The sequence below is a fragment of the Hydra vulgaris genome, chromosome 05 (assembly GCF_038396675.1).
Source record: "Hydra vulgaris chromosome 05, alternate assembly HydraT2T_AEP".
Lineage (NCBI taxonomy): Eukaryota > Metazoa > Cnidaria > Hydrozoa > Anthoathecata > Hydridae > Hydra > Hydra vulgaris.
The window spans coordinates 35,893,783-35,905,000 of record NC_088924.1 but is presented as its reverse complement, the minus strand read 5'-3'; the positions used below and the strand labels follow the sequence as shown (position 1 = coordinate 35,905,000).

At 27.0% G+C, this 11,218-nt stretch overlaps 1 long non-coding RNA gene across 2 annotated transcripts; it reads right to left on the bottom strand.

Moving 5' to 3' along the window:
- Positions 1–2,922: 2,922 nt before the first annotated feature.
- Positions 2,923–8,814, bottom strand: LOC136080813 (uncharacterized). 2 transcript variants are annotated; one of them, XR_010638659.1, is made up of 3 exons: positions 8,490–8,814; positions 3,452–3,520; positions 2,923–3,103 (listed from the first exon to the last, which is right to left on the bottom strand). It is a non-coding gene; the product is annotated as an uncharacterized LOC136080813 (long non-coding RNA). The 2 variants fall into 2 exon arrangements; XR_010638658.1 differs by lacking the exon at positions 8,490–8,814 and having other exon boundaries at positions 3,452–5,929.
- Positions 8,815–11,218: the final 2,404 nt, after the last annotated feature.

The following is an 11,218-nucleotide window of genomic DNA, read 5'->3' as shown; positions in this document are numbered from 1 at the left end:
TTTTTTTTTTTTTTTTGCCGTTAAATAATACATACAGTTTCGAAGCACATAAATAAAAATAAATATTGGCAGGGCAAGAAGAAGACTAATTTAGCCTTATCACCGAGCCCTATTCTCACGTAAACTATTTATAAAAAAAAATAAATAAATAAAAGTAAAAAAGTAAAATAGATAACAATTCCTTATCATTTAAAGAAAAACTTAAAGAATAAAACTTTAAGGAAAGAGTAAGATCATTTTTTCAGAATAAGAAAAAATAAATAAGATATTATCATTTATTTAAGAATTAAAAATTTAAAGTAAGATTTAAAAATAAAAAGTAAATAAATTAATATACACCATAGAAATAACAAAAATAAATTAGTCAACTTCATAGAAATAACGTAAATAAATTAGCAAACGTCATAGAGGTAATACCATAATGAAAAAAAAAAAAAAAAAAAAAAATTCATTGACTTGGCAAAAGCTTGTCAAAGATCCATATTAGGACCCCTCCTATTTCTAATATATATTATTGATCTACCAAAAGCTTCTAACCTAATGACAATTATGTTTGCTGATGATTCTAACTTATTTCTTTCTCATAAAAACATTTTTACACTTTTTAGCAACATGAACACTGAACTAGTCAAATTTTCTAAATGGTTTAGATTAAACAAACTATCATTAAATATTGATAAAACTAAATGGATTCTTTTTCATCCTTATGGTAAAAAGCACCAGCTGCCTAGAAACTTACCCTTTCTTTTTATCGATAACATAATTATTAAAAGAGTTCTAGTGACAAGATTTTTAGGTGTATATATCGATGAAAATCCTAATTGGAAAAGCCACATTGCTAACTTGTGTAATAAAATTTCAAAGAGTAAAGGCATTTTATACAAAATAAGAAACGTTCTTGATAAACATACCTTAATTCAATTATATTATTCGCTAATTAATTGCCATATTAACTATGCAAACGTTGCTTGGGGTAGCACTTATAAAATTAAACTTAAACCACTCTATCGGCAACAGAAGCATTTAGCACGCCTTATAAAGTTCAAGGACCGTTTTGCTCACGTCAAGCCTCTTTTATATGATATGAAAACACTCAATATATATATGAGTTAAATGTTTTTAATATTCTTTTTTTTATGTATAAATGCAAGACCCACCTATCACCCGTTTTTTTTCGTAACTTGTATTCACAAAGAGATGGAAATAAATTTATTTTAAGGAACAATAGTTTAATTCAACAACCATTTTCTCAAACCAATTTTGGAAAATTTTTAATTTCATTTCGCGGACCATTTTTATGGAATAGTATAGTTCTAAATACTTCTTAAGATTTTTCTCAGGAATGTAATTTTGATTCTTTTAAACAAAATCTTAATTAAACTCATTCTTTTAACTGAAAATATACTAATCGACTTTTAAATTTTTGAAAATCCCTTGTCTATATTAGTATATATATATATTTAATGTATATTCTTTTTTATTTATTTATTTTTTTTTTTTTTATCAACAAGCAATCATTTAACATGTTTAGTTTTAGTGAATTATTTAACATGTTTTAGTTTTTAAGTTTTAGAACTCTTCTATTGTAATATTGTATGTCTATTTTTATTTAAATTTATAATATTATATTACGAACTTTATATACTTTTATTATTAAATTTAATTTTGTAATAGAAAAAATATTTATTTATATATTTGGCAGTGGTTTAGTGTTTTTTGTTGTCAGAAGCGTAAACGGAAATTTAGTAATTTGGCTTAACACACAACGATAACCATCGTATGGCTATCTAGGTCCTTTTGCACAACTTTTTGAACAATCTGGAAATGCATTATATTCAGTCTGGAAATGAAATTAAATCATATTGATTATATTCAGTGATATATAGTGAATAATATATAGCGAAAATTTACCTTAGTGATTATTTTCGGTAAATTAGAATCAGTGTGCGCGAGTGATTTATCTAGTAAATTATGGACATTATTGTTCGCATGAGTCACCTGTTCGGAAGTCATAGTAATTTGATTGATAAGCACCATAACAAAAAGAAATAACAATTAAAAAATAAAAAAAATAATAAAAAAACGAAAACGTTCTAACATTTTCAATAGCGGTTTCTCTGTGACAAGACCTTATGGTCTTCTTTGAGTATCCGCGTTCTTTATAATTATTTTTATTATTTATTTCTTAACGATATCTTGACTTGTTAACTTTTCTTTTTTTATATATATATTTTTGTATCTGTATCATAAATATTGTAATAAAGAACAAAAAAATAATAATAATAATAGTTCTCTTTCACCTTGCACGGTATAGGTGAGAGACACCAGCTTGTAGATATACCCAGTGAAAAAGCGCACATGGGATACGCGTGGATTTTTTCCACATGTAACCCATGTGGGGATTATTATTTTGTCCCATGTGGGTTTCATATGGTAAATCCCACATGGATTCCATATGGTAAATCCCATATGGGATACGCGTGGGTTTTTACCATATGTAACCCATATGGGGATTATTATTTTGTCCCATGTGGGTTTCATATGGTAAATCCCACATGGGTTTTATGTGGTAAATCCTACATGGGATATAGGTGGAAAATACTACATGTTATAGATCTTAAATGCCACAGATTTTAATCCAAATGGTATAAAAGTAGTCAATACTAGACAAATGAAAGTCCGAATGCTTCTATGATAATTTTTAAAATTCTTTTAATTTATAAATTACTTAAATAGTAATTTAAAATTAATCATCGAAGCTTTCAGAGAGGCTTAACTTAATCTGGTATTTGCTACTTTATCCCATTTGGTATTCAAAACGTGTAGCATTTTTGATCTTTTCATGTGATGTTTTCCACCTATAACCTATGTGGGATTTACCTTAAACTATTATGACGAAATTTTAAAAAATTAAAAAACGTGTTGCAAAATGAATTTATTTAAAAATAAATGCTATTAATCAATACATCCAAAACGAATATTAAAAATATTATTTTTTCTTTTGCGATTTACACGCCGTTTTTTGTCAATAGAATTAATTAAATCGCTTCGGCTTGTATAATACCAAGGTTTTTAGTATCTTCTAACTATCTTCAAACATTTTCTAAAAAAAAAAAAATATAAATACAAATATATATAAATATATATATATATATAGAAAGAGAGAGAGAGAGACAGAGAGAGAGAGAGAGAGAGAGACAGAGAGAGAGAGAGAGAGAGAGAGAGAGACAGAGAGAGAGACAGAGAGAGAGAGAGACAGAGAGACAGAGAGAGAGACAGAGAGAGAGAGAGAGAGAGAGAGAGAGAGAGAGAGAGAGAGAGAGAGAGAGAGAGAGAGAAAGCAATTTTAATAAGGAACCTTATTAGTCGAGCAATTTTAATTATTAGCCAGTTTGAAGTCATTAATGACTACAATATTTCACTAATAATTATTTCATGATTTATTACTTACAATGACTAACGTATTATGCGTAATTGAACACATATTATGCGTAATAAGCTTGAACCCATGAGAAGAATCCTGAAAAAAAGTGATCAATAAGGATAAGTAGTTAAACAAAAAAACAAAAACAAAAATGTAAAAACCTTCTTTTTCAATGATGTAGACTTCTATAATAACAGGCCTTGACATCGCGCAAAATGCCGTAAAAACTGAAGGCCGATTAAACTTTCACTTTTACTTGTATTGATATATTTTTATATTAGGTAGGGTGTAATGACAGTCTATGTTTTCTAATAATAATCTCTAGTAAAAACAGAAATATAAAAAGAAAACCAAAAAATTGTTAAAAGATAATCATGCTTTTTGTATTTCAAATTTCATTAAGAATATTTATGTAATATTAAATAGTATCAATAACAAGCAGAACCATAACAAAGTATATATCTATATATTAGAAAGATAACTGTATTTTTAATTTTTTTTGCTAAAAATGGTAACAATAAAAATCACCAACAATAAAAAACACCAACAAAAGTTGATTCAAGCGAAAAAAAAGTTTTATCAATATATCTCAACAGAGTTTACTTGGCAACTTGTAGTCAATACACAAACAATCATATAAACTTTGTCGCATAGCAAAATACTCATATGCTCTACATATAATATCTGAAGTATATAAAACTTCACCAACATTATTTTTTCTCATAGCATTAAGGTGTTCGAATAGAATATTTGACAGAAGCGAACTTTCTTTATTTTTTAGAAATCTAACTGCTTCAAATAAAGCTGATTTTGTTTTTATTAACTTTAATTTGTTTACAGCTAAATATGAAATATTACAAGTTGTGCCATTATGGTTAGCTACAAACAAATAATCATTAAAAATTACTAAAACAAATAATGGAACACCAAGTTTGTACATTTTTGATTGTATGTGCAAACTTTTTTTATTAAGCTGGAAAACAATAAAATTGTTATTATCACTTAACAAAGATTGAATATCGTCAAATATAAGTTCATCCTCTTTAAGAAAATCATTTAACTTATCTGGTAAAATGCTTCGAAAACCGCTTGAAGTTACATTTTTTCTAACTTTACTTGCTGGTGTGGCTAAACAACTAGGCGGAATACTTTAAAAACAGATGGTGGGTTTAAAGGTCGTTGCTTCCCATATTAGCTTTCAAAAGGTGCTTCATTTGGCCAATGCAGTTGACATAATGCTATATAGTCTGTAACAATAAAACCAGTTCTTGGGATAGCTTCACTACATCTTTTTCTCTTCTCTAGATTCTTCAGTAATTTATAAATTGATGTTTTTGTCATAGTTGAGTATTGATATTTTTGTTGTAGTTGTAATTGATATTGTAGTTGTAGTTGAATAAATTGATATCTTTGTTGTAGTTGAGATAGTTCGACTTGCAAAAAGATACACAGTATTTTAAAGGCATTTATGGCATTTTAATTATTAAAAAAACTTATCGTTAGTTTGACAATATTATTACCTTACAATGTTAACGCCTTGAACCTTACAACGTTATCGTCTTGATGTTGTGCTATCTAATTTATAAACCAATCAAATTTTAAAGATTTATTAAAAAAGCGTGAACACAAACTTTCGTCTAATGTTAAAAGATGAAAATGTAAACAAAGTATTAGGAATTGGCCTTCAGTTTAACAACTTTGTTGCGCGATGTCAAGGCCTTTTATTATAGAAGGCCGCGGTCACACATAATATAATATTCTGAAACTAATAAACAAACATCTAAATTTCTATAAGTAAATTTATTCTTTGATCATTGCCTTCATATCCTATCTTATTTTCATATCATAATCTATTATGGAATTATTTATATAACATATCACAACAATATTATTAAATTTGTGATGTTCAAATATCATATGAACATTCTCTAACATGTTCATATGATATTTGAATATAGTTCTTGAGTATATTATCTGCAAACAATTGACTGATGCAAGTTCTAATGTTGTCAAAAACCAAGCATGCATGCATGGGACACTGCAGTGTCCCACAAAGAAATGCAGGTTTAAAAGTCAAATTTTGTTTTATTAAAAAAAAAAATTCAAAATAGGGGGGAGATAGGGAGGTTTCTGTAACTTTTTTTAGGCTCCAAAACTTTTAACTTTATATATAATAAGGTTCATAAAACTTAAGGGACTTACGAAGTACATTGAGGAACAAAAACAGGATATTTACAGAAACTTTTAAATTTTTAATCTGGAGTACCACAGTGTAATCGGGAATAAAGTCTCTGGGTCCAGTATTCAAAGTAATACGATCTAAAGTAATATATAAATTAAATAAAATGCTTTAAAATGCATGCAGTTATACATATAACTCCTGATAGTTAACTATATGTATAACTAGTTATACATAAAATTTATTATATAAACTTATTTTTTAAGGTTATGCTTGAACAAATTAGAACCAATTAATTCAAATTCAAGATTTAGTTAAAGTTCAAGTTATTTGTTCATTGTTTTTTCGCTATTTTATATTTATTTGTTCAAATTTGTTAACTAGTACTAATTCTTACTACAGTAAGAATATTTATCATTGTTGAACGTGATTTTATTAGTAACTTAATTTTAGTATCAACATATTTTGACAACACTCTTTACATTTTAAATGATGACAGCTTTACTTTTCTATTGATGTTAAATTTATTACGTTTCAATAACTCAGATTGAATTTTAACTGAATTATTGTAAGCTTTGTAAGGGTTTGTTGTATCTCAAATGGTGTTGTAAATAAAGTAAAAATAATATATATATATATATATATATATATATATATATATATATATATATATATATATATATATATATATATATATATATATATATATATATATATATATATATAGTATTTAGGCTATGAGATCATCCATAAATGATGCCAGTATTTAGAGGGGCAGTGTGAGTTTAACAATAATTGACAATGGGGAGGGGATATTGAGACCAAAATAATGTCCATTAAAAAATTGAATTAAAAAAAAAAAGTAAAATATTTTATTTAAAAAAAAAGTAAAACAATTTATGCTAGCTATGAGCAGGTTTTAGAGGTATTTACACCAACAATGTGGTCTAAAAACTTCTTGCTTTTGTTGCTTAAAACTGTAGAGGATCATAGGGAAAAACAATTTAAATTCAGAAATTAGCTTGCTTATCTGAAAGAACAATTTATGTTTTTTTTTTTTTACTTTTAGTACTGTTGAGAATAAATGTATAATTGAACCCGAAAAAAATTGATGGTATATGCATTTTTTATATTATATTAACAATTCAGATATACCATCATAATACGATAACAAAAACTGACATCATTTTCAATGGGAGATGGCAAAAAATTGACTGAGTTTGATAAAGGGTGAAGTTGTTCAATAAACCGGGTCATCATCTGACATCATTATGCAAAGATGACCCTATGATTTAAGTAAAATAAGTAATCAATTTGCCATATTTCTCTTTAGAAAGTGTAAGAAAAAAGCATTGTTATGCTGAGAACCTACCTATTGAGCAAGCTTTGACCACCTATTTTATAAATTTGAGAGACAGAAGTGGAAGTGCGAATCGCAAAAGAACTAATAACAATGCTCTAAATTGATTTTAACTTTGTAGACTAACATTAATATAGTATTTAGTAATAATAAATGAAGTTTACATGATTTTTATAATTTGTATTTATTTCAACTAATTATTAGTTGTCAGTCTCCATTTTATAAAATGAATTAAAAAATTATTTATTTATAGTACAATAATAATACATAAATACTAGTTTCCTAATGCTATTATCATCACAATGTTAATGGTATTCGTTTTAAAGTGAAATTTTGTATTAATTTTATTGTTTTAATGTTATATTTTTATATATATATATATATATATATATATATATATATATATATATATATATATATATATAATATATATATATATATATGTATATATATATATGTATATATATATATATATATATATATATATATATATATATATATATATATATATATATATATATATATATATATGTATGTATGTATGTATGTATGTATGTATGTATGTATGTATGTATGTATGTATGTATGTATGTATTATATATATATATATATATTATATATATATATATATAAATATGTGTATATATATATATATATATATATAATATATATATATATATATATATATATATATATATTATTTTTACTTTATTTACAACAACATTTGATATACAACAAACCCCTACAAAGCTTACAATAATTCAGTTAAAATTCAATCTGAGTTATTGAAACGTAATAAATTTAACATCAATAGAAAAGTAAAGCTGTCATCATTTAAAGTATAAAGGGTGTTGTCAAAATATGTTGATAGTAAAATTAAGTTACTAATAAAATCACGTTCAACAATGATAAACATTCTTACTGTAGTAAAATATAGTACTAACTTATAAATTTGAACAAATAAATATAAAATTAACAAAAACAATGAATAAATAAGAACATTAACTTGAACGTTAACTAAATCTTGAATTTGAATTAATTGGTACTAATTTGATCACGTATAGCCTTAAAAAATAAGTTTTTATAACAAATTATATTTATAACTTGTTATACATATAGTTAACTATCAGGAGTTATATGTATAACTATATGCATTTTAAAGCATATTATTTTATTTAAACATTACTTAGATCATATTACTTTGAAAACTGAACCCAGAGGCTTTATTCTCAATAACACTGTGGTACTCCAGTGTTATTGAGAATAAAGCCTCTGGGTTCAGTTTTCTGTGGTTCTGTGGTACTGTGGGACACTGCATGCAAGATTGGTTTTTGACAACATTTCAACTTGCATCAGTTAATTGTTTGCAAATAATTTACTCAAGATCTATATTCAAATAACTATTATATTATCCTAATAATACGTCTATTTGCACAAATTTTAATCTTATTTCTATAAAGAAAGATAAAAATTATTCGTGGTACTTTTATACATACATATTATATACATACATATATATTACATACTTGCTTGCCATTCTCTTTATTAATATAAAATATTTTCACACAATATAAACGTAACGCAATGCAATGTTGATTTAAAATTTTTTTTTTTAGTTTCCAGCTTTTAAATTAATTCCCATGCAAATCCCACAGGAAACCCACGTGGGATTTCCCATGTGTGTAAATACCATATGGTTCCCACATGTAACCCATGTGGGATTACCCACATGGGTTTAAGGTGACAAATTTCCATACGGATACCACATGGGAAAATCCGTCCCACATAAATCCCATCAATCCCACACGGAACCCACGCGGAACCCATGTGGGACGCGGTTTTATTTTTCACTGGGTAAATCTTGACTTTGTTTTCTTTTTAAAGGGAGGTGTGACATTTGATTTGTGTTGAGATTATGACACTCCTTAGGGAATTAGCAAATAAAGTTAATTAATTTAATTTATTTTAAATTTTGCTATTTAAAATCGTTAATAAAATTTTTTTCGAGAATAATCATAAAAAAAATTTATGAGATTTATGAATAAAGCGATTTTTTTGGAGAAAACCTTGTGTCTTCTTCAATATCGTCAAATTAAAAAAAAAAGCCAAATCTTTTTTGGTTGTTCCTTACCAACCAAAGTAAAGAGATAAATTATTTAAACTATAATTCTTTGTAATATAAATAAAAGTAACTTGTTATGCACATCACCAAGTAAACTTGTTTTATACCTCATCAATAAAATCAATTTTTTTCACTTTTTTGTAAATAAAATCTCATTATTTTTTTTGTCTTTTGTATTTGGCGCCCGGGACATGTACTAATGACATAAACTAAATAAACCCTTTTGCCCCTCCCTCTCGGCGGCCCTAATGCTATCCAAATACTAAAGAAAAAATTTTAGGCAGATTTGCGGTAAATTCAAAAATAAATAACGCACTATGTGTTTGTGCCACTGATTGCTTTCTTTTAGTCCTCCCGTTTTTCAACACATTTACATAATTTTAAATTTATTTTGATCTTTAATACTTTACCTAACTTATTTTTTTAATTAACATTAACATAATGTTGGTTTTTGTGATTTATTATTTTAAAATACTTTGCAAAAATGATCACCTACATCACATAGGTTACCTGTCAAAATTTCACCCCTAATATCAAATGCGTTTTGAGAACGTTATCTCTAACTTTATTTTTATGTTTGGCGGATCTTTTCGTTTTATTCGGGAGGCTGAATAAGTACGAGTTTAAATAAGTGCGAACTGGTATAAGTGCAAAGCAGTTGCAAAAACTGGCTTAAGTGTGAGCTGGCATAAGTGCGATTTGGCATAAGTGCGCCAAAAGAATTTGCAAACATTTGCATAAATACAAACATTGTCATTAGTGCGAACTGGTTTAAGTGTAAATTGTCATAAGTGAGAAATGCCAATTTGCACTAATGCCAATATTTGCAATTTTATTCGGCGCACAAACATTGGCATAGATGCAAACCGATAAGTGCAAAGCCATTGCAAAAAAAAGCATAAGTGCGAACTGGCATAAGTGTTAAGTAATTACAAAAACTGGAATAAGTGCGAATCGGCATAAGTGCGAATTGACATTATGCACTTATGCTAGTTTGCACTATTGCCAATGTGTACAAATTTTTTTGGCACTTATTCTAGTTTGCATTTATGCCGATTCATACTTATTCGAGTGAGAATCGGCAATATTTTGAAACTGCTTCGCATTAATGCCAGTTCACACTTATACCAATACGCACTTACGCCAACGTTTGCAAATTCTTTCGGCGCACTTATGCCAATTCGCACCTATGCCGATTTGCATTTATTCCAGTTTTTAACTGCTTCGCACTTATGACAGTTCGCACATATGCCGTTTGCACTTATGCAGATTCGCTGTTGTGAATTTCGTACTTATTCAGTCACCCAGTTTAATTGTGTTTTGGTATGGACTTAGTATGGGTTTGGTCTTGATTGTTGTCTGAAAAATGGCCAATTAAATATTGCACCATAAACTAAGAATAAGGATATACTTTGCAAAAACTATTACCTTATGGGTAAAAACTATAACAGTCATAAAAAATTTGTGTACTTTTAATTTTTGACTCATATACTCTTGTTAAACGAAATATGCACCAAATTACGCGGTAAAGAAAAGTTTACTGTACACGTTAGCTCCCTGTTTTTATTGAAACTTAACGGTTTTATTAAAAAAACATTTTACCAATCTATTTTTTGTAGGATAAATTCTGTTTCTCGCGGTAAAAATATTTGTTTCTTCCGGATTTACCAAGGTTGACTGTTATGACTTTTAATGAGAAAAAATGCGATGAATCAAAATAGAAACTTAAAGATTTAATCTTATTGCATTTCAGGTTGTAAAAACAAAAGAAATTTTTATGAAATTTTTTAAATTATTTAAAACTTTAATAAAATATACATATATACATTGAATATTTGTAGCTGATTTTACACGTTTATTTTTAGCAACAGGTTCAGATGAGTTTAATTCATGGATACAAAGGTAACTGGAAAAATAATTCCTGGAATTCTTTAGGTTCGTCAAGAATGACGCAGTAGCGCGCTTTATTGGTTGACAAATGCTCCAAAATAATTCCTTAAAAAATACATTTCTAGTTTAGGTTAAAAATTTTCAAACATTTTAACTTAAACTAGAAAAAACTACCAGCATATTGGGTAACCTGGGGCAAAGCGAGACACTTTTAAAGAGAACGTTCATAACTTGAGAAGAATC